This window comes from Trichosurus vulpecula, chromosome 1 (assembly GCF_011100635.1).
Source record: "Trichosurus vulpecula isolate mTriVul1 chromosome 1, mTriVul1.pri, whole genome shotgun sequence".
Classification (NCBI taxonomy): domain Eukaryota; kingdom Metazoa; phylum Chordata; class Mammalia; order Diprotodontia; family Phalangeridae; genus Trichosurus; species Trichosurus vulpecula.
This window is the reverse complement of record NC_050573.1, coordinates 68,991,330-69,016,221: the sequence shown is the minus strand read 5'-3', so window position 1 is coordinate 69,016,221 and position 24,892 is coordinate 68,991,330. Positions and strand designations below refer to the sequence as shown.

Genomic DNA, 24,892 nt, shown 5'->3' with positions numbered 1-24,892 from the left:
CAGATATAGGAGAAACTGAGAAAGAGGGTGGGGAATAATTGTTTGTTTAATGAATAATCGAGAAAGAGACAGAAAAAGAAAGACATGGCTAATTAGTGATAGAAATGAGAAAGAGCACTGGGTTTAGAACCAATGGAGCTGGGTTCAAATCTAGCCTCAACTACTTACTTACCTAGGTGATCTCGCGTAATTAAATCACTTTTTTTCTTTCTATGCCTCATCAATAAAATGAGGGGACTGGGCTAGATTACAGACAAGGTCTCTTCAGGCTCTAAGAGACAAGACAACAGAAAATGAAATACACAAATGAGTGGATAGGCAGAAAAGAGAGAGTAAAAGTAGAGACGGAGATGCTGAGACAGCATGTATTTGGGAACCTCAATAACAACTCTATCTTATTTCCATTTTACGGTGGAGAAAACAGGGTCTTAAGAGAAGTTAAGGTATTTTTCCAAGGGCCCATAGCTAATAAGTGTCACAGAAGGCAGGAAGAGTGGCTGAGATACAAATCCAGGTCCCAACTCAGAAACTAGCGCTCTTCTAAATTTACCATGTACAGTGTCAGAGAGCTCTCAGCCTTAGACATGAGCCAGAGCCAGACCTCAGAAACCAAATCCCTCAATTTACAAAAGAGGAAATTTGCTTGCCCCAACAAGCAAGAGGTTTGGTTGAAGAGGTAGGATTAGAATTCACCTCTCTAGACTTTGTTCTGTGGGCTGCCACTGGGACATCATTAGCTTATCTTTGTGTAAGATAGATATATATTTTATTGTTTGTGTAAGGTATATTTTATATATACCTTATATATATTTATTAATATATAATTTTATTAATTATTTTAATTAATATTATATTATATTTAATTATCGTTTTATTATCTTAATTAATTATTTTATTAACATATAATATATTTTATTGTTTGTTTTCAAAGAGAGTTTGGAACTTCTGATGTGATTTTATGGAAACTGATCCCTGAATGCAGTGGTTTGTAAAAATTAGTCCTGCCTGGTGTGTGAAGTATTTGCCACCTTCCATTCCTACCCCTGCAAAATGGTATCCAGAGGTGCCACGTTCAGTTCCACATCCCACTTGGTCCCTCATGGGGATGTAGGTCAGTAGATATAACTTAAGCCAGGGTTGTTCAAAATATGGCCTGTAGGGCTGCATGCAGCCCGCAGTGTGGATTTTGTGAGGCTGGCCTATGGGTTTTAATTTTCATGAGTGAAAAAATAAAATAATAATTTGCATGGAATGCATGTTAGATTTTTTAATTCCATCACTAATAAATAATCCCATTGATGTTAATTTTCTTTGGTGTTTTTAAGCAGTATTATGGACGGAACATATCGTATGCAATTTTCAACGGATCTGTGGGATGCGTTCTGAGGCAGACTAGTCAGTATGCACCTTTGTACTGTTGTATTGTCGCTTTGTTGTTTTGTGTTAGCTTTTGCGCTTCGTGCCTTTGTCTGTCGTATTGATGTTGTGATTCCCCCACTTTCTATTAGTATACTGTATTTTTTATTCTGGGTGTGGCCCTTGAATAATTATTTTATTTTGGTGCAACCCTAAGATAACCTAAGGTTGGACAGCCCTGACTTAAGCTATTAAGAGGGTTTCTCTTTTTGGTCTCTTCCTCTATGTACCTTTCAGATACAAAGTAGTAGGATTTTTATGGAGTTTTGGCTACACCCTCCCTGATCCCTAAAGAACTATGATCACAGACTCATAAAATGGCAATAGTCCAGGTCGGAGAGGCTGTGAAAAGATAGGCACATTAATCTATTGTTGGTGGAGCTGAGAATTGGTGCAACCACTCAGGAAAGTAATTTAGACATGCAAAGAGTGGAATGGACTAAACTGTCCTTTGACCGTGAGAGTCTACCGCCAGGCATACAGTGTCTCAAGTTATTGTTAAAAAGAAAGGCTCCGTAGGCACCGAAAGGTTTATAGCAGCACCTTTTTGCAACAGAAAGAAGTGGAAATAAATCAATTGGGGATTGACTAGACACATCTGTGGTACATTCATGTCATGGAATACTTACCGGATTGCAAAAAATGATGAACACGATGAATAAAGAGAAACAGTGAAAAGATTGATATGAACTGATACAAAGTGAAGTAAGCAGAGTCAGAAAAACATGAGATAATTTATACAATAAGGACGACAATGTAAACGGAAGAAACCACTACCACAAAATAAGCTTGGCCCCAAAGAAGTGTGAAAAGAGTTTTACAGAGGGAGGGGGTCCATGGGAGGAACACTGACAGTCAGAATTTTCCAGCGTGTTGGTTTTGTGGTTTTTCTCTTCCTCATGATTTTTTTTTTTTAAGAGATAGCTCACTGGGAAGGGGAGGGACACCAGGGAAAAGCAGTAGAGGTAAGAACAAAGGCTAACAATAAATGTCTATTTTAAAAAATCACTTCTCCTCCCTAAGTCTGAATTTCCTTGTAATCAGGGATAATAAAATTACTCGCATTCCAATAGAGATTTCTTTATAACCGCCTTGCAAAAAGGTAATGTGAATAATGTGACTAGGGATGCCAAAGCCCTACAGAACCAGTTATTGTCTTAGGGTGGATGTGACTTGCCCAAGGTAATATATAGAAATCTTGTCCAGCCTGGACCTCAGGACTCCTGACTCTCTGGCTGAGGGTTCTTTTCTTAAGCACCAGCTTACTTTCTTGGGTATTCCTGGAAATCTAGACTCCTTTCTCCCAGGCGCCCCAGCCCCACAGCCTTTTCCTCTTCCTTCTTCCCTCCCACCGTCCCTACTGAAATTCAGGTTTAGAATGCAGCAGCCCAGAATGGGGAAAAAGCTTGAAGACAGAAGGGGGTGGGACAACAAGGTTTGGAGTTTTTCCTTACTACAAGTTCGACCAAAACCGGGATTGATTTTGGGATTTAGAGGTGAAAGGGACCTGGGAGAGCTCAACCTCCTCATTTTACAAATGAGGAAACTGAGGAGCTGGGAAGTGACTAGCCCTAGGAAAGGTTTTTTTTTTTTTGGGGGGGGGGTAGGATTGGGTTGGAGAAAGAGCCAAGAAAGGAGTGGCTGGGGGTTCTAAAGTGTATTCACCATCTCAGCCATAATTGTGTCCTCAGGCGATTTCCTTTTCCCCTTTTTGCCTCAGTTTCCCTAGCTGTAAAATGGGGCTGGACTTCGGAGATGATTTCTGTCTTTTTCCGCTCTAATACTCCGGAATTCTAGTTACTGAGGGTCACAGTGGGTGTGTATGGAGGAGAAAGGACCTTCGAGGAGATCTCCCCAGGCTAACTAGGTACAAAGAGGTCAGATTTTTCACTCCTCCTCCCCCTCCAACGCCCTAGGGGCTCAACTCCTTTTTCTTATCTGGCTAGGCACTCACCTGAAATCTCACCGCCATCATCCACCCAGGATGTCTTTCAGCTCCCCAGCATGGTGGGTGGCTAGAAGCACTAGAGGATTTCCTCTGGGACCCCCGGAAGCTGTTAACACTGCAGTACTGGGAGGAGGACGGGGGTCCAGGGCAGGAAACTAGGCTCGAGGAGCCAAAATTCTCCTCCCTGGCTGTCTCGATCTCGGCTACACCTGCTCCTCTTCCTCCTCCGCCCCTGCCCGGGCTACCTTGCTCCGCCCCCAGCAGGAGCCAGAGACACGCCTTCAAGATGGCCAGGGCCCTTCCCCAGCCCCAAGGCCGGCCCTAACTTTGGCACCTGTACTCCAGGCGGATGAAAATTCCAGGCCAGGTTTTCTCTTTGCTACTGGCCCAGGGCCAGGGGAGGGGGTGGAGTAGATGAGCCAGGAGAGTGACTGTGGGGCTAATGGCTAGACCCACCTGGGCTTCAGCCCGTTACCCTCTGGGGACAGTCTCCCACTAGCCAGGTCCCCTGAGTCACCCTAGCCCCGAGATGAGGCCAGAACTTGGGGGAATGGGTCTTTGCTCTGCTGCTTGGCCAGGAGTGGAGAGGGGTTGGATCGTCTTTGGGGATATCCCAGAAGAATCTAATCAGACGATCCCTGGAGGCTGAGAGTCACGATGCTAAGAATTTCCCTGGGCTCTGCCAGTGACTGGATGTGTGTGACCTTGTGCAAGTCCGTTCCCCAGTCTAGGCTTTGAATAGCTAGGGACAACCTAACTTCAGCGTTTCATTTTACAAATGGGGAAAAGTGCCTTGTTCACCAAGTTGGTTCAACGAGCTAACCTTATCTCTTGTTTGCTTCTCGAAAACATCTTTAAAAACCTTTCACTTGGCCCGCTTATCTCCCCGCCCCCACTTTCACTCATTTCTCAACCCTTGCATTCTGCTTTCTAACAGCACTCAACCGAAAGAGCTCTCTCCAGGACCACAAGAGGCTTAGCCCAGTCAACAAGAATTTTTTTTTCGCTGTTTTTGTTCAGTAGCATTCCACTTTCTATGACAGCATTTGGGATTTTCTTGGCAAAGGTGGGTTGCCATTTCCTTCTCCAATGTACAGATGAGGAACTGAAGCAAATAGGCGTTTGGTGACTTGCCTAGGGTCATACAGCTAGGGTCTGTGGTCGAGAACTTCGATCTTCCTGACTCTAAGCCTCATGCTCTATCCACCTAGCCACCAAAAAAGATAACAGTCCCTACCCGGAAGAAGTTTGCATTCTTGGTGGTGGGGGTGGGGGGAGGGAAGGTGACCTGTTCCGAAGGTACAAAGATAAGTAAATAAAAACCTACACAATTAGCAGGGTGTGGCACCGGTACCAAGGGTTAAATCAGAAAAGAAATGGCATTTGAGCAGAGCTAGGGATTCAAAGAGACAGAAGCCAGCTGTGTGGCCAAAGTGAGGGTTTTGAGGGCTGGGCCAGGAGTCAGGAGCACCAGAGTTCAAATCCAGCACCAGGCATTTACTGGCTGTGTGATCCTGAACAACCTACTTAAACCTCTGCTTCAGGTCCTCATTTGCAAAATGCGGATAATAACAGTACCCCTTCTAATCCTATTTTTGTGACGTCCTATTTCTACATCCCTCAGTACTTTCTCAGGTCATTATGGGTTCTGAATTCACTTTCTTTCCTTTCCCATCTTGATCCCATAGTTAACCAATTCAACTCCACACAGTTGTCTTCTTACAGACCTCTTGCCTTCCGATCCTATGATTCCTCATGCCTTTACAATCAGTCAATAAAAACTTATTAAGCGCCTATTATGTGCCAGACTGCTGTGTTAAGTTCTGGGGATACAAAAGGAGGTGAAAGACAGTCTTTGTCCTCAAGGAGCTTACAATCTAGTGGGGGAGACAATAAGCAAATTATACAAACAAGGTGTGTGTGTGTGTGTGTGTGCGTGTAAATGAACAGAAGCAATGCACTTGAAGTCAGGAGGTGAAGACAAAGAAGAAGAGTATTCTAGGCATGGGGGACAGCCAATGCAAAGGTAAAGTTGGAAGATGGGAGTGTCTTGTTCCAGGGAACAGCAAAGAGATCAAGGATTACATGTAGCAGGGTAAGCTGCAAGAGACTGGAAAGGTGGAAAGGTCGAAAGGAGCTAGGTCATGAACAGAGGATTATCAAACAGAGTAGTTTGCATTTGATCCTAGAGGTGATAGGGAAGCATGGGAATTCATTGAGTTGGGGCAGGGGTGGGTGGTGGTGGCATGGTCAGACCTCTTTAGGAAAATCACTTTGTCAGCTCAATAGAGGATAGACTGGAGTGGGGAGAGACTTGTGGCAAGCAGACCCAACATCAGGTCATTGCAATAGCCCGAGCATGAGATGATATCTATATCAGAGCAGATAAGGGGGCATTACAAAGGTGAGATTGACAGGTCTTGGCAACAGATTCAATATGAATGGTGAAAGATAGAGATGAGACCTAGAGACATACCTAAAATAAATGTGAGAATGGTGACAGTAATAGGGAAGTTTGGAGAGGGGAGGGGCTAAAGGGGAAAGAAAAAGAGTTTAGTTTTAGTCATATTGAGTTTAAGATGTCTTCTCGGGGCAGCTAGGTGGTACAGTGAGTACAGCACTGGTGCTGGACTCAGGAGGACCTGAGTTCAAATCCGGCCTCAGACACTTGACACATGTACTAGCTGTGTGACCTTGGGCAAGTCACTTAACCCCAATTGCCCTGCCCCTTCCCCCTGCCAAAAAAGATGTCTTCTGGACATTCAGTTCAAGATGTCTGAAAGGCAATTGGAGATGTGAGATAGGTAGATTTGAGAATCATCAGCACAGAGAGAGCAATTAAGTCCATGGGACCTGATGAAATCATCAAGTGAAGTAGCAGAGAGGGAAAAGAGAAGAGGGCCTAGGATAGCAGACCACATACAGTTAGTGGGTTGGGCCTGGATGAGGATCCAGCTAAAGAAACGTCATTGGATCATTGAAAAACCCAATCCAGTATTTCTCCTACCACCCACTTTCTGGGTTCCTATTCCTGTGCAACTTCATTCAGTTGGAGGATGCCATCCTCCTTTCCTCAAGCCTCTCAGCTAAGGACCTCACCTCATTCTTTACTGAGAAACTCGAGGGGCCATTGCACCCTTGAACTCTCAATTTCCGCTTTTCTTCATTTTAAAATCCCTGGACATGATTCCCCCACTCAGTTCTTCTCTACTTTACTCTGATATCTAGGTGGTTGAGACTGATCCCATAGTCTCCAGGTACTTATGATCTCATCTTCTTCAGCAGATTGTTTTCTCAATCTTCCCTCTTTATAAAATCTGCAACTTTTCCCTATCTATAAGTCCCATCCAAGGCTTAGCTATCAGTAAAAACCTTCACAAGACCCTACCATTGCCTCCAGCTATCAACTGGAACCTTGGACTCTACCCCAGAAGCAGTGGGGCAGGGATGCTACTGGCCATGGGCACTTATAGGAGAGCTGAGTTCTTAGTCTCAATTCCAGGCCAGAGGGGAGAACTGAAGGTTATAGCCACTGGAAGGTTCTCAGGGAGTAAGAGCATTTCCAACATAGTTGGGCTGGGGGGGTCAGGGAAGGGCCCTCAATGTAGCTTGGTGGGGGAAAGGAGTACAGAGGTTGGGCCCCAGAACAAGGCTCAAAAAATAACAGTAAGAAGGACCCGAGGCCAGAGGCACCATCCCTCACATACCAGATTAGAGGTGCTTACAATAACAAGTTGCTAAAATAAAAAAATTAAAAAAAAAAAAAGAGCAGGCAAAGGAGAAAGAACCCAACCATAGATATTTTCTATGGGACTAGGGAAGACCAGGGTTCATCTTCAGAGGAACATATTGAAGCAAAAAAAAAAAGGCTTTCCTACCCCAAAGAGTAATGTCAAATGATCATCTGCCCAAAAAGAATTCATAGAACTCAAACAAGACTTCAAAAATCAAATAAAGGAAAATGAAGACAAAAAATTTTTAAAGTAAGAACAATCCAAGAAAAACAAGATTATGAAAAGAAAGTCAACCAACTGGAAAAGGAGATCCAGAATCTTAAGGAAGAAAATGACTCCTTGAAAATCAGAATTGGGCAAGGGGAAGCCAGCAAAGTTATTAGAGACCAAGAAATAATAAAATAAAAAATATAAAGAATGAAAAAAATAGAAGAGAATGTGAGACATCTTAATAAGAAAAACAACCAATCTGGAGAACAGATCAAGAAGAGAAAGCAAGAGCAATTAGATTGCCTGAAAGCTACAATAAAAAAAAAATTGATACAATAATACAAGAAATAATTAAAGAAAATTGTCCTGAAGTGTTAGAACAAGGAGGGAAAAGTGGAGATAGAAAAAATCCACTGATTATCACCTGAAAGATATCTTAGGAGGAAAACCTACTGGAATATTATAGCCAAATTCCAAAACCCCCAGGTGAAGGAGAAAATATGAGCAACAAGAAAAACAATTCAAATATGGCAGAGCCACAATTAGAATTACACAAGATCAAAATGGGTTCATGATTTAGGAGTAAAAGTTGATACTCTAAGTAATTTGGGAAAGCAAGGAATAGTTTACTTATCGGATTTGTGGAAAAGTAAAGAATTCATGACCCAACAAGAGATAGAGAGCATTACAAAATGCAAAATGGATAATTTTGATTATGTCAAATTGAAATGTTTTTGTACAAAAAAAGCCAATGCAACAAGAATTAGGAGGGAAGCAGAAAATTGGGAGAAAATCTTTGCAACTAGTATTTCTGATAAAGGCCTCATTTCTAAAATATACAGGGAGCTAAGCCAAATATATAGGAAAACAAGCCATTCCCCAATTGAGAAATGGTCAAAGGATATGAACAGGCAGTTTTCAGAGGAAGAAATTAAAGCTATCTACAGGCATATGGAAAAATGCTCTGGATCGCTGCTGATTAGAGAAATGCAAATCAAAACAACTCTTAGATACCACATCTCTCCTGTCAGATTGGCTAAAATAACAAATCAGGAGAATGATAAATGCTGGAAAGGATGTGGGGAAATTGGAACATTGTTGCATTGCTGGTGGAGTTGCGAGCTGATCCAGCCATTTTGGAGGGCGGTGTGGAACTATGCCCAAAGGGCTATAGAAATGTTCATACCCTTTGACCCAGTAATACCACTTCTAGGGTTATATCCCAAAGAAATCACGCAAGCGGGAAAAGGACCCATATGTACAAGAATATTTATAGCAGCTCTCTTTGTGGTAGCCAAGAATTGGAAAGCAAAGGGATGCCCATCAATTGGGGAATGGCTGAACAAGCTGTGGTATATGAAGGTGATGGAATACTATTGTGCCATAAGAAATGGGGATGATGCAGACTTCATAACAACCTGGAAAAACCTACACGACATAATGCTGAGTGAGCGGAGCAGAGCCAGGAGAACGTTGTGCACAGCCACAGATATGTGGATTCCGTGAGGACCAACCCTGACATACTGCGCTTCTCTCAGCAACCTAAAGGGGCAAGGACAAATCCAGGGGACTCACGATGGAGAATGCTATCTTCATTCAGAGAAAGAACTGCGAAGTTTGAATACAGACTGAGGCACACTACATGCTCGCCTTTTCTGCTTCTCTTTTGTTTTTGGTTTTGGGTTTTTTTTTTTGTTGTTGTTTTTTTTTTTTTTTGGTTCTGTTTCTTCTTTCTTATGATTCATTCCATTGGTCAAAATTCTTCTCCACGACTTGAATAGAGCATAAATTAATTCAATGCGAAGTTATACATGACAGTTATATGAGACTTCATGCCGTCTTGGGGAGGGAGGGGGGAGGGAGGGGAGAAAAACTGGAACTCAAAACTATGTAGAACCGTGTGTGGTAAACTAAAAATAAATAAAGGAAAAAAAAAAAAAAAAGAATTACACAAGACCTAGCAGTGTCTACACTAAAAGACCACAGGTCTTAGAACACTATATATTGAAGAGCAAAAAAATGGGTTACAGCCAAAAATATTATACCTAGCAAAGTTAATCACAATCCCAAATGAAAAAAAAAAAAGGATATTCAATGAATTGTCAGAGTTTCAGGATTTTATTGCAAAACACTTGAACTAAATAGAAAATTTGACATACAAGATCCAAGAGAAATATAAGGTAAGCATCAAAGACTAATTACAAGGAACTCAATAAGGACAGACTGTTTACTTTTTATACAAGGAAATGTAAACTGTATGTTTAAGACTGTCATTAGTAACTGGGTATTTCATAAGAAAGATTGGGGTAGAGCTGATTATGATGTGACTCTAAAAAGTAATACCATCTAGGAAAAGGTAAAAAGGGTAACTATCCTATACAAATGAGGTGCAGGGGGAAGAATAGACATAGACGAATTAGATGGGGGAGAAGGGCAGATGGTTCTGGAACCCTACTCTCATGGAGAATGGGTTAGAGAGGGAACAATATCTAGAAGGGTATAAAAGTCTTTTAAATTCAGAAAGAAATAAAAGGCTAAGGGGATAGGGAGGGGAGAGGGATTTTCAGTGGGAATCCTATTCTCAGATCTCTGTTAAAGAGAGAATATCTAACATTGTCATTAGTAATTGGGTAGTTCAAAGAAAGAAAGAGTGGGGCAGAGCTGAGCATGATGTGATTCCAAAAAGCAAATTTCCATTTCAAGAAAACCCATATAATAAATACTACATATTATTTTCAAAGCTATCCATCTTTTCTTTGCATTCTTTGTAGATTTTCTTTGGGTCCTCTGCTGTGCACCTTATTTTTTTCCCGTTCCTCTCCCCCCAGCCCCCCAAGAAGGCTACAATTAAGCACGGATAGATCTGTATCTATATGTGTGTATGTATGTATATATAAATATACCTATATGTACACACACATAAATATCCACATACACATGTATACTCAAACACATATGTGAGACCATATTATGCTTATTTCTACTTGACATCTGTTTTGCTGAAGGTAGACAGAATCTTCTTTCATGAGTCCAAGTCTTTCCATATTTTTCTAAATCTACCAGCTCATCATTTCCTACACCACAACAACATTTCAATCTCCCTCCACCATGGATCCAACCCAAGGCTCTGCATCACCAAATGTCTAATGGATGTTGCCAAGTGGATGTCACATAGGAAAAGGACTGGACCTGTGATCTCACTGGTACAGAGAAATCATGCTTGAAGAAGTCCCTCTAACAATTCAGGTCATTAGTTTCTCTGTAGATAGTCTTAGGGAGTTTCCTAGATCATAAGTGACTTGCCCAGGATCACCCAACTGGCATGTGTCAGAAGTGGGACTTGAACCCAGGTTTCCAGGTTGGCTCAAACTATCCCAAACTCATTATCTTTCCCCCTCCCTCCCATCCCCCCACTCTTCTTCTAACTTCTTTAATCCTGTGAAGGGCACCCCCACCCCCATATTTCCAGTCTTCTTGGTTTGGACTTAAAACCTCAGAATCACCCTTAACTCTTCCCTCTCTCCCTCTTACCCTTCATGTCAAATCCATAGCCAAGGCTTTGCGGTTTGACTTTAACGTCTCAAAACCTCACCTTATAACCTTTTATCTGGATTATAGCGATAGCCTTTGGACTGGCCTCATAGCCTCAAGTCTCTCCTTCTAGCTTGCCAAATTTCTCAAGCATAGGGCTGACCACATCTTTAGGCGAAAATACCAACTTTTATTTGGCATTTAAAGCTCCTTCACCATCTGGCACAGCTCTCCTTTCTAGGCTTTCTGCACACTTTCCTCTTTTGAATGTTCCATATTTTATGTTCCAGACAATCTAACCAGCTTGCTGTTTGCCATGATGTCCTGCCTCCCTTGTGTGGCTTTGCACAGTCGAGTTCCTCGATTCAAAAGGCTGGGGGATGGGAGCAAAGCCCTGCACTTCGATCTGTTCAAATCCACCCAAAATCCCCAGCTTCCTTCCAGGCTCAGCTCAAGGGCCACCTCCTACAAGAAGCTTATCCTGATTCCTCTCAGTCTCCAGTGGCGTGTCCCCCCTCCCCCACCATTACTTTGCAAATATTTTGTCTCTACTCAAGGTGCTTTTATTTTGCACTCCAATAGAATGTAAATTCCTTGAGGACAGGGACCATTTCATTTTTGTCTTTGTGTTCCCATGGTCTAGCTCAGTGACTGTGCTTAATACATACTTGTGGAATGAATGAATGGAACCAAGATCTCCTGGCTGTCCTTTCGGACCTTTCCCCGCAGTATCCTATGGTTTCCTCTTTCGTAGAACAGAAAGGATGTTTTGCTTCGCTCCCTTCCCAGGGAGCATTTGGAAAATCATGAAAGAGAATGAAAGGGAACGAGTTTGGGAAAGTCTAAAGAATTCTATTTGGGTAAATTCCTGTTACCATGATCTCCATGGAGTTAGCCATAGCACTCATGCCTTGCAACTGCTGGGTGGTACAGTGGCACCAGGACTGGATTTGGAGTGAGAAGACCCTCTTTGCGTCATGGCTCTGGGCAAACCACCTCCTCACTGCAAGGCTCCTTTTCCCCAAAGGATGGAGATAATAATAGATGCATTACCTCCCTCAGAAAGGCTGCTTTGAGGAAAAAAATAAAATAATGTTGGTGGAAGGGCTATACAAATCTAAGCCGTTGTTATTTCCAACAATATTATTTCCTAGGAGATTCACCAGAGCTATTCCAGGATTCATGTCCCTGGGTCAGTTTCCTTGACTCCTCCCCTATAACCCTCTTCCTAGCTGAACTCAAATCACAGAATTTGAGAGTTATAAGGGATTTCAGCAGCCATGTAGACTAACCCACCCACAAAAAGAATCCCTGGTTAGGTTTCTGCAATGTTAAGGTTGAGTCATCTAAATTGCCCAACACCAACATCTTGTTTCTGTTACTGCAGTGAAAAATCCCCTTGAAGTTAGGTCTGGGTTGGGTGGCTCTGTTCCTTTGAGGACCAACTTAAGTTCTATCTCCTCCTGGATACCTTCCCAGATTGCTGAGGAGCCTTGAAACCCTATGGACTAAACTTAAACTAGGTTATGTGGCTGGAGGACAGAGGAATTTGGGAAGCCATGTTTAATGTCTTCAAATATTAGTACAAAGTGGTAGACATCAAAATGATTTGATACTGATTAAAAATATAGAAAAATAGTTTAATCACATTCATCTTCTCTACTCACTTCTACTTTATTCACCTCAACTCATATAGTCACCATCCTTGTTCAGACTTGGATTACTTCTTTCTTGAACTATTCCAATACATTCCCTGCCTTCTTGAAGAGGACCAAAGACATCAGGAGGGTGATGTCTTGACTTGCTCATGAATTGGATTTAAGTGAGGCAGGGTTGTGCAAAGTCATCAGCTGGCCCCTGATGCAGTGGGAGACCCTGGCCTTTTTAAGCTAAGGTTTTCCCAAGGTCTCAGTTTGTCTGAGGCAGTGCCCCTTCAGTAATTGAAGGCTAGGTAAGAATTGAGGCAAAAGATGGCCTAGTTTGCCTTCATAAAAGAATCAATGTGGGAGGGGAAGACCCTCATAGCCAGAACAGAAACAAGTGTTATTTACACTCACCCTGAGCCACCAAAACCTAAACAAAGAGCAAGTGAGGCTCTGGCTGCAACCTATTATTGGCCAATTAGTGAAAGCCAGAGTGATTTGGGCTTAAAGGCAAGTCAAGTAGCTCTATTTGAATCACAATGGGCTTTAACAAAGCCTGGCTTTTCAGAGCAATATTTCAGGAAATCATACATTAAAATTACATGAGACAAAAGAGTTAATTGTCCCAGGGCAGCTGGGTAGCACAGTGGATAGAGCACTGGCTTGGAATCAGGACTCATCTTCCTGAGTTCAAATCTGATCTCAGTCACTTACTAGCTGTGTGGGCTTAACCCTGTTTGCCTCAGTTTCCTCATCTGTAAAATGAGCTGGAGAAGGAAATGGCAAACCATTCCAGTATCTCTGCCAAGAAAACCACAAATGGAATCACAACTAAAAATGACTAAACAACCACAAATTGTCTCTAGGATAAAATATTCCTCTGCAATTTATTTTCATTTAAAATCTACCTTCAACGTATCATTCTAGGTTAATTTCATTTTTACTACCCATCACACACTCTACAAGCTAATTAAACTGACCTATTTGCTGTTCTCTGTATGCAGCATTCCATCTCTGTCTTTGTACAGGACACTCCCCATGCCTGGAATGCTCTCCCTCTCCACTTCTTGGAATTTCAGGTTCCCTTTTGAGACTCTGTTCAAGTCTACCTCTCACGTATAGTTTTTCCTGATCTCACCTACCGAGGTGTTCCCCTTCCTTAAAAACTACTCTATATATTATATATTTATTTATCAGTGTACCTGTTGTTTCTCAAAAAAAAAAAAAAAGACCCCTGAAAACAATGTCTCTCTTAAAAATTCTTTTTACCCTCGGTGTCTAGCACAGTGCCTGGCACAGAAAATGCATTTAATAGATGCTTACTGAATTGAATCAGGGGAACAGACTAGATGAAGCAAAATCTAGAAGGACGCAATGGGGAACCTGGAAATCAGTTTGGCAGAAAATTGGTTTAGGCAGCATCTTATACAATATGTCACAATCACCTCCAAATAGATACCTGACCTAAATATAAAAGGTCACATTATTTCAAAATGAGAGGAAAATGGAAGGATTTATCTTTCGGATATATGACTATGGGGAGAAATCTTTTTTTTTAATTTAATTTTAATTTTTATTTTACAATACTCAGTTCCATGAGTTTTTGAGTTCCAAATTTTCTCCCCCTCCCTCTCCTCTATGGCGAGAATTCTTAACCAAAAAACTGGATAGATGAAATCATTAGTAGACATTCAGTTTTGAGGGCAACTAGGTGGTACAATGGATATGATGGAGTGCTTGTGCTCAGACCCCAGCCCTAGCACCACATTTTTCTCCAGCCCAAAGACTTTATCTCTGGCAATAACTCACGAGTGGGCCCAGTGAGGCAAACTATCTCTCTCTGCTACAGGAACAAGCTGACCTCTGTAGATTTTCCCTTTTATGAACAGGACTATCATGTACCAGCAGAACTATTATGTACCGATTTCCATAGTTACTTTATACAGTATGTATACAATATATTCCTAAGGCTATCTTGTTACACATGTAGATGTACAGATGCACAGACCCCTTAGGTGCCCTCCCCCACTCCATGCCAGTAGTGAATGACACCTGTGCCCAAGATACAGAAACTGTACACCACCACCTAATTTGCATACTTGCCACACAATTCATTGTATCTTCTCTATATAAGCTTTAGCATCACTACTGTTAGGTTTCCAGTTCCCTAAAGGAGCTCTGCACACCTTTATTAGCATTATAATAAACTTTTTGCCACCTTTTGGGAAGACTGCTTGAGTCTATAAATTCTTTCCTGACAATTCCACCCTGAAACTCAGTATTTTGGGGTCCCTGTGCCCCTAAAACCTCATCAGATAGATCGCTGGGCTGGGAGTCCAGAAGACCTAAAGTTCTAATTTGGTCTCAGACACTTACTAGTTGTATGACCCTGGGCAAATCACTTATCCCCTATTTGCCTCAGTTTCCTCACCTGTAAAATGGGGATAATATTAGCACCAACCACCCAGGGTTCCTGTGAGGCTTAAAAGAGATAATAATTGCAAAGCACTTAGGACAGCACCTGGCACATAACAAGTGCTATATGTTAGCTGCTGTTATTATTATAGTATAACATTAAAAAGCTCTTTGCATAAATGAAACAAACACAACTAGAGTATAAGAGCAGTTAGAGGAAAATTCTTTGCATCAAACATTGCTGATAAAAGTTGAATTTACAAGATTTATAAGGAATAGTCACAAATAGATAACACCAAGAGCCATTCCCTAATAGATAAATGGGCAAAAGATATGAACAAATGATTTTCAAAAGAAATGTAAGCTATCAGCAACCACATAGAACTTAAAGTTGCTTGGGTTTTTTTGACCCTTTTTCTTTATCTGGAATTGGACAGGAAGGCAATATTGGGGAATGGAGTCCCAATAGATAAGGTTAGAGTTAACTGTTACTGGGAATCAATAAAACAACAAGAAAAATTTCCATTCAGCCCTTACTTCAAAAACAAAACAAAACAAAACAAAACCATTGTGAATGTTTCTATAGGACTTTCCTCTCAACCACCTAGGGAAGTGAATAGTTCAAGTATCATTATTCCAATTTTACAGATGGGGAAGTTGACAGAGAGGTTAATGCAGTTAGTGACATAGCCAAGATTGAAACAAGGTTTTACGTCTAGTGCACTTTCTTTATACTATTACCATCCTGCCCTCTGCAGGAAGAGGGATTTTCCTCACTTTGCTAGGTTTCAGAAGGCAGAACTAGGAACCGAGTGGGGCTGATTTGGGCTTGATAACAAAGAAATACTTTCTAACAATGAAAACTATCCCAAAGTAGAATGAGCTGCCTTGAGTGTTAGTGAGCTCATCACTGAAGAGCTTCACATGAAAACCATGATGGAAATGCCATAGAGAGGATTCATGCTTGGGGGTGGTGGTGGTTAGACTACATGCTCCTAAGGTCCTTTCCAACTCTGAGAAGGCACTCTGGTCCCCTGTAATTTCTTTCTCCTGTTAATCCTCTATTAACTGGTCGTTCTCTCTTTTGACTCCCTACCTCAAGTCCTTCCCCACTCCAATCCATTTTCCACTCTTCTGTCAAACTGGTCTTCCTAAAATCCAAGTCTGACCATATCAACCCCCTTTCTTCCATTCAATAAACCCTAGTGGCTTCCTATTTCCTCCAGGATAAAATATAAAATTCTGTGTCTGACTGGGAAAACCCTTTGTACCTTGGCTTTGTTTTTACCTTTCCAGTCTTCTTAAGCATTATTCCCCTCCAAATTCTGTGCAATTCAGTGACAGTGTTCTCCTTGTTCCTTACACATGACACTCCATCTCCCCACTCAGCCTTTTTTTTTTTACTGGTTGTCCCCCATGCCTGGAATGCTTTCCTGTCTCTGGGCTTCCCTGGCTTCCTTCACATCCCACATTCTGCAACAAGGCTTTCTCAGTCTTATTTAGTCTCAGTGCCTTCCCTCTGAGACTCCCCCAGTATATCCTGCATATGTGTTTGTACATAGTTTGCATGTTGTCACCCCCATTAGACAGTGAGCTCCTTGACAGCAGAGACTGGTTGGTTTTTGTTTTTATTTTGTTTGTTTTTGCCTTTCTTTGTATGCCTAGCACTTAGCACAGTGTCTGGCACACAGTAGACACTTAATAAATGCTAGCTGACTGACCACAAGGCCACAAGATATTCCTTATTATTAAGCTGTTTTGCCTGAGCCCTGGCTCCTTCAGCTGATTGGTAGTGAGAGGAGGGGAGGGACTTTCCAGTCTTCACAGAATAAAGAGACTGGGGTGAGGACAGAAGTGCTAATACTTGAGGCAAAGTCTTGGAGCCAGCTGTCTCCTGGACTGTAATCTAGCTAGCCCTTTCCTCTCTCTTCCCTTGCTCTTCTTTTCTTTGGTAAAACAAAAGTGGGAGGGACCTCAAAGGTTAGATAGCCTTTCAACCCCACCTATTGCTTAGGGATTGGTAATGTAATCAGTATCCAGAATTCTTATCACTAGTCTCCTCCTCAGTGCCTCCACTCAGAATGGCAATTTTGAATCTCTGCTCCTCTGATCACTGCTCCCTACTCCTCATACCCATCTATGTCAACCCCATCCCTCTCATGTCCCTGGCCCACTCTACTCTGCCATTCCTTTGTGCCCCCGTGAAATCCCTGTTCTATTATTAACAAACTCTCTTTTATATTAGCCCCAGGCCCCTTTCCCCAGAAATTTTTGTTGTCCAGTTGTTTCAATTGTGTCTGGCTCTTCGTGACCCCATTTTGAGTTTTCTTGGCAGAGATATTGGAGTGGTTTGCCATTTCCTTCTCCAAGTCATTTTACAGATGAGGAAACGAAGGCAAACAGGGATAAGTCACTTGCCCAGGGTCACACAGCTAGTAAGAGTCTGAGGCCTTGGTGAACTCATGAAGATGAGTCTTCCTGATTCCAAGCCTAGTGTTCTATTCATTAGGCCACCTAGCTGCTCTTCCCTGAAATTACTCTGTATATATGTTGAGTTCAATTTTTTTTTAATCACCTACATATAGTTTTACTGAATAGAATGCAAGCTCTTTCAGTGCAGGGGCTGTTTAATTTGTCATTCTATTCTTAGCACCTAGCAAGGTAACTATAAATGCTTGCAGGAATCATAGAAGCCGATCTCCCCTTGTCCCTCACTACATTTAGAATAGGTAGTCGTCCATCTTCCGCTTGACCACTTCTAGGAACAAGGAACTTTCTGTTTTTTTTGGGTGGCCAATTCCACTTTAGGACATCTTGAATGATTAGGAGGCAATGGGCCACCATGTTGGATTTGGAGTTAGGCAGACCTGGTTCTAATCTTGCCCATGATACTGTGACTTTGGGCAGGTCACAACCTCTCTGAGCCTGTTTTCTCATCAGTAAAATGATGTTATTGGATTAAATGATTTCTAAGATCCTTCTCAGCTTTAAATATCTGATCCTATGAAATTCTTCTGATCAAGGCAGAAAACCCTCAGGACACACAGAACTGACTGACCCTTACTGACAATGTCACTTGGGGCAATTCAGTGTCAATGGGCCTCAGTTTCCTCATCTGTTGCAGTAGAATGATGGGCTTGGACTAGATGGCCTTTGGGGTTCCTTCCAACTCTAGAGCTATCATCTTGGGATGTTATAGGTTTTTGATTTCTGAAGGGTGAGACATTTGCTCAGTAACAGAAGAAAAGTGTCTTTCCTTTTTTCTCCAGTCAAGGTAAACACCTTCCTGGCCAACCCAATAGCTGCTAGTCCCCTACCACCCTGAGCCAAAAAAAGCTGACTGCTTCAGGGCTAAACCTTCCAGGGGTGGGGGAGTGGGGAGAGATATGGTGGAAAGAGACAAAGCCTAGCTATCTCTAAGTGCCTTAGAGAGGCTAAGAGGGTAGAGGGAGAGGAGGGCAGCTGGCTGGAAGGCATAGGCTGAGGGGAAGGGAGTGGGGAATACAATTGGGATGAAATACTTCCAGAAACAGGTTAGGGCCCTCAACTCTCCCTATCTCTCAACAATATCCCTAATGTGGGAATCAATTTATGCTTGGGGCACTTAGTGGAAAAAGTGGAAAGGGAAAAAAAAACCCCATTGATCTTTTATTCTCACTAACTCTTCTATTACTAATTAGGTCACTAGTTTGGCTCAATTACTCTTCCCTTAGAAGGCCTCATTTTTGAAGGAATTGGACTAGATGGTCTCTAAAAATCTATGAGCCTATGAAATTTCACTCACCCTGTGTCTCCACATGGGCCCCAGAAAGCTCTCCCTGACGGCTCTCTGAGCTTTAGCTGCTGTATGGGAGCCACTTAATAAAATAAAATGAAAGAATCCATATTGTTTTAACAATCCTCTGTGTTTTCCTGACAAGAATAAGGAATGAGGAAATTCTCTCCAACTTATGGATGTGAAAACTGTAGCCCAGAAAGGAAGAAATACACCCCCATTTTATAGATGTAAAAATGGATACCCAGAGAGGACAAAAGATTTGCCAAAGGTCACACAGTCAGTCCATGACGGCTGGGAGTTGAGCCTTGTTCCAAGACCAGTGCTTTTTTGGCTCTGTTATGATTGCCTCACAATGCCTCTACCACTAAGCTATCTGGTCAGTTCACTGTCCCTCTCTGATCCTCAGTTTCCTCGTCTGTAAAATAGGGACAGTGATATTTGTACTAGGGGAAGCAGACTGGCCCAGGACACAGCAGGCCACACGTGAGTGTTTTGTCACTCTGGGTAATGTCATTTAATAACTGCTTAGGCAACTCTCTCAGACAATTAGTTACCTCATAAGCAGGTGTAGCTCTACAGTAGCAGAGGGAGTTTTCTCATTGGGAATTTCCCCTCCGCCAATGAAATCACTAGTTCTGGTCCAAAGAAAAGACTTGCACTGCCTCTCAGGCAGGATTGTGAGCTCCTCGAGGGCAGGGATGGGCCTTTTACCCTTCTATGAATCTATCAGCCAGTGCTTAGCATAGCGCCAGCTCATAGTGGGTGGGTAATAGATGTTTGTTGACTGACTGCTATGGGGAAAGTTTACTATAAACGAACCTCCATGTGTTCTAGAAATAGGAGCAATTATAAGCAATAATAATATGTGTCATTCCTAATTATGGTGTGATGCAATGATAATGTGTGTCATTCTTAATTATGGTGTGATGGTATTCCAGAAGACACTCCCCCCCCCCCCCCCCCCCCGCTTATTTTATAGAGGAAATGTCGGCCCAAAGACGGGATATGACTTGCCAAATAACTCCTTAGTTGGAGAGCTGGGGCTTCATCCCTCATCTTTTTTTTCCTCTCCTATTATATTACATTGCCTCAGAGCCTGACTGGGGCTTTTCTGGTCAGAGGAGCACGGAGTTAGGGTTAGCATAAGCTGCCTGCATAGAATAGACTATACGACCAGCAGAGGGCAGGACTGGCCTGCCTGTAGGAGCAGATCTTTTTTGGGGGAAATCATGCATCCGGAAGAGCCAGGGGCTAGAATCCAAAAGGCTTCCTACCCCTAAGAGTTATCATTGCTGAGGGCTGTGAGAGGCAGGAACCGGAGGAGGGAGTTAAGCGAAAGGTTTGTTCACTCCTAGCTGACCCAGGGACAGCCAGGCCAGGACTGCCTCCTCAGGGCGGGCTCTCCAGCTCTTATCTCACAGCCAAACGAGTTTGACCAGAATCCTGGAACCCAGGGATGAATCTGAGGCCCACAGGCCTCCAGGGTCCTGAAGTTGGCCATAGGAGATTGGATTTAGAGCTAGAAAGGACTTTAGAGATCAACCAGTCTAACCTTGTCACTTTACAGATGGAGAAACTGAGGCCCAGCAAATGAAAATGACTGACTTAAGGATGCCAAGTTAGTAAGTAGCAGAGCTCAAGATGTGATCCCAGATCTTCTGACTCCAAATTCAGTCTTCTTTTCACTATATCACAACACCTCTCATTAAACCCCATTGTCTATAACCCTCATAAGTAAGGAAAAATGCCCCAGTAATTAATCTTGGCCCTCCAAAATCTCCAGCCCATCCACCTTTTACAGAGGCCAGAATAAGAAAACCCCAAAGTTGGAAAGGCCATCAAAAGTCAAATAGGCCCCATCTCCCCAAAGGATTTTCTTAGGTCTCTGCTTTAACACTTTTTAGTGGTGGGGGGAGATTCACTATCTGTTGAGTTAGCCCCTTTCATTATTGGATAGCTCTAATTGGAAGCTGAAAAGGCTTAGAGTATTGCCCTGAGGATGGACTCTGTGTCTGTGGTCTGAGGCCCAGTCCCCCTGAGTTTGGTGTTTTAGCATCATAGTGGTGCTTTCTAGGTGATTAACTTTCATCATGAAACTATCTGCTAAGATATGGAGGGGCTGCTATCTCCACCTGTGGAGGGGGTGCCTGTAGCAAGGAAAACAGAAATCCTTCCAGTATATTCACACACACACACATACACACACACACACACACACACACACACACACACTGTGCCTGGCACATAGCAAACACTAAATAAATGCCCTATCTCAATCGATCTATCTGGACAGGGACTGGACTATGATTCTATTGGAATAGAGAACTCCTAGGTGAGAAGTCCTATCAATGCAGGTCAGCTGCATCTGCAACTTAAAGTCTTAAGAGAGTTGCCTGGGGGGACAGAGAGTTAAAGTGACTTGCCTAGGGTCAAACAGTCAGTTTGGGTCATAAATGGGACTTGAACCCAGGTTCTGTCTGGGAAGCCAGTTTTCTAACCACCCTGAGGCACTGTCCCTCATTCTTTCTTTGGCTGAGCTGAAATATGTTATCCTCCCTATGATGTAGCAAAGTGGTACAGTGGGTAGAGTGCTGGGCCAGGAGTTGGGAATACCTGAGTTGAAATCCAGCCTCAAACATTTACTGGCTGTGTGACCTTGGGCAAGTCACTTAATCTCTGTTTGCTTCAGTTTCCTCAGCTGTAAAGTGGGGATAATATATAATACCTCTCAGAGTTGTGAGGATCAGATGATTTAATATTGAAAAAGTACTTAGCACATAGTAGGTGCTTAATAAACACTTTTCATTCCCCTCCCTTCCCCCACATTAGTTCCAGGGAGGGACTAATTAGAGGGACTAGTTAGACTAACTCTCAGAGGTCTCTTCTACCTTTAAACCCACTTAACTGAGCATTGTAGTCCAGAAGGAGTCTGACTCAAGGCCAGTCCCCATAGGAAGACCATGGCCCCAGCTTGCCTTTGATTTGATTTAGGATTGGTTTCTCAGAGGTCACGACACTTTGGTCACCAGGCTGCAATGGAAAAGTTCCTATCCCTTAGGATAGGGGCTGCTAGGCCAGCCCAGGCCCATTCCAAAGTCTGACTCCTCCCTAACCAAACACACCGTTGGAACCAAAGCCCTCTCTATGGACTTTCCCCCACACCCTTGCTACCAGGAAGCATTCAAGGCTACTACTCTCCTCTGCAGGCCACCTACACTAGTCTGATGGGTCTGAGTTGGCAGGGATTTTATAAGCTACAGAAATGAGACTGGGAGGTGGGGGCAGTGCCCCCCTCCACACCCCCAAGCCCAGATACCCAAGCACACAAACCTCTTCTTCCCTGTGGTCACTAATAGCTCTGTATTTTGAGTACTGCTGATCTTCCTGTTGGATTAAATACGTTGCTAGAGCCATGTTTAATGTCTAGCAAAACAAAGGTCTCTTCTCCATTCCCCCCTTCCCCCCAAGATCACTTCACTTTCAAATCTCCTCACTGAGGACCCTCTCTTTTTTTCTCCTTACCTTCTATGGCTGGAACTGAGCCCATGTGAGTGAATGGGTAGATTCCTACTCAGGTTGGATTAGATAAACTCTATAATCAGCTCCTTTCACCTCTGGTATTCTGTGTTTCTTGGTGATCTGATAGAATCCCAAAACCGGAGGGCTGGAAAAGACTTCAGGAGCCATCTAATCCAACTGATGGTTCTGGCCTTGGAGTGAAATGGCTTGGGTTTTGGCCCTAACCACAGAAAAGTTATTTTACCTCTCTGAGACTCAGTTTCCACATCTGGCTCTGGAATCCTATGATCCTGTGATTGTTCTCTGGGTTTCAGTTTCTTTCCTCTGTAAAATGGGGGTGATATTCCTGACTCTGGGTATCTCTCAGTGCTATTTTAGGATGAAATAAGAGAATGGATGGGAATATGCTTTAGAAATTAGGAAGCCCTATGAAGACGTGTTGGTATTGAGCCCAAGGAGGGGAGAAGACTCTCTAATACTGGGACAAGAGGGGAAAATCCACTGGGAAGGGGGTTCAGACTTGTGCCTACCCGTGAAAGAGACCACGAGGAATTGTGTTCAGCCCCACAGGCACTCTATATTCTGAGAACAGGAAGAGGAAAGGGAAGAAGAGCAAGGAAAGTGTCTCCCAAATCAGAGCTCTGGCCCTAGGGCTAGAAAAGGGAGAATAAGGAGTCATTTCAGCACAGGAAGCCAACGAGACATCATTCCTTCAGAGGGGGTCAAGCTTGGGAGCTGAGGTAGGTCTCTAGACAGGTCACAAGGATCCTAGGATACATGCTTTCTGGCAGCTCCACAGCACAATGTGGCACAGTGCTGGAGGACCTACAGTCAGGAAGACCAGAGTTCAAATGTGACTTCAGACACTGACTAGATGGGTGACTCTGAGCAAGTCATTTAATCTCTGCCTGAATTTCCTCAATTATAAAATGAGGATAATAATTATGCCTTTGCCTCAGGATTGTGGGGAGGATCAAATGAGATTGTGGTGCTTAATAAATGCTTGTTTCCTTCTTGCCTTCTGGGCAGATCAAAGGATCTAGTGGGATGGAAGACCTTTCAGCTGATATAGAGGTAGAGGCTAGCTTGAGTGAACCTCTACCCAGAAGAATGCCTATGCCTCCATTTTCCCACCCCTGGTCCTGGGCGGAGCTAGGTATTGACTGGGTCCCTATCCCTAGACTTGTGTCCCCAATACTGGCCCCTGGACTTGAGTCATCTTAGAATAGAAAGGAGGTGCCTTCCTAAGCCTCCTTGGCCCTGCCTCCTCTGAGGGCCAGTCCAGGACTCTGTTAACCATGGTTTTGGCTGTGGCTGTGGTCAGGTTGCACCTCACAAAACAAGCTTGTGATTAAAATTAGGTGCTTCTCCCCAAGGGAGCTACCCCAAGAGCTTGCTTTGTTTTAACCAGTCTCCTGACAGTTGAGGCAGGGGCCAGATTGGATATTAATCCAGAACTCCTGGCTCCTTCTCAGCACTAGTTTGGGGCTCCCCACCAGAGGACCTAGTGTTTTCCCAGGGGGTTGAGAGATAGGGTTCCCCATCAGTCCTAGCTCCTTTTGGGCAAAGGGCAGCGTATCTATCCTTCATCTTGCCTTCCAGCCAAATAAGGATGTTTTCTATACAGAAATTGAGACAGAAAAAGTCGCCCCAACAGTGACACTCCACCAATCTCCACCTCCCATACCTGCTTCCTATCTCTCTATCATATTCCTAAATCTAGTACACTTTTCAGGGTGGAATTGGAGGGGAGAAATCCTACCCTCCTTCACTCCCCTTGTTACCTAAGCCCTTCCTTCCCTCCGAGCCAGAGTTGCTGGGAAGATTCCAGGAGACTCCTTGTAGGAGATAGGGTCTGCCTCCCTTCACCCTTCCCTGGATCCAGTAGTCATTCCCCAGTGCCCACCTGGAACCCTTCCAAGGTGTCAACTACCAATCGGCAGTATGGAGGGGGTGAAGATTCGGATTCTCCAGTCCTGAGTTCCTGGCCGGCTGCCAGCCCTGGGAAGGCTGGCAAGCTGATCCCTTACAAAACCATGTCAGATGTCGGGCAGGAGTCCGTTTCCTCTTTGGGAGAGGGGGGTTGGAGGACTGGGAAGGACTAGGGTCCGCTGAGTTAGCGTGTGTGCGTCTGTGAGGAGGGCGGGATGCAGAACTTCCCTCTTAGGCAGGGACCATCTCCCACAAACTTGGGGTGGGACTGGAGGGGGGGCAAGATAAGGATGGGAGGAAAGACAAGTTGTGTGTGCATGTGGGGAGGGGGTGGTACGCGCGCCCCTATGTATTTGGGGATTGGAAGTGCTGGGAAAAAGTTCTTACCTGTTTGGAGAGATGACGTCCGGGTAGGTAGGAGGGGGACTGGGCATGAGCAGCGGGGGAGTGAGAAACCAGGAGACTCCCAGCTGCTGCGCTTCCCTGCTGCGTCTCCTTCACCGAGATGGGTCAGGTCTAGGAAGAATTCGCTCCAGAGGAGTGGCAGTGGGGGCGTGTGAGTTAGCTAGGGAGGGAGGGGCTGCTTTTGCACAAATGCTTTCACTTTGAAGCACCTGATTTTAACCCCTCACTTGCCAGAGTTCGGCCTAGTTGAAGTTTCTCTCTGCCGGCAAAGGAAAGAAACTAGCAGGCTGGGTGAGTTGCAAATCTCTACTTTTGTCCATGGGGAAGGAACTCTGAAAACTCAGCCCAGTCTATCCACCCG

General features: G+C 43.6%; 1 protein-coding gene across 1 annotated transcript in view; it reads right to left on the bottom strand.

Annotated features, from left to right (window-relative positions):
• Window positions 1-24,625, bottom strand: part of TJP3 (tight junction protein 3) — a 51,797-nt gene extending 27,172 nt beyond the window's left edge. The window contains exon 1 of the mRNA XM_036760514.1: window positions 24,514-24,625. The gene's annotated coding sequence lies outside the window, so the exon portion shown is untranslated. The remainder of the gene's footprint in view (window positions 1-24,513) is intronic.
• Between the last annotated feature and the right edge of the window lie 267 nt (window positions 24,626-24,892).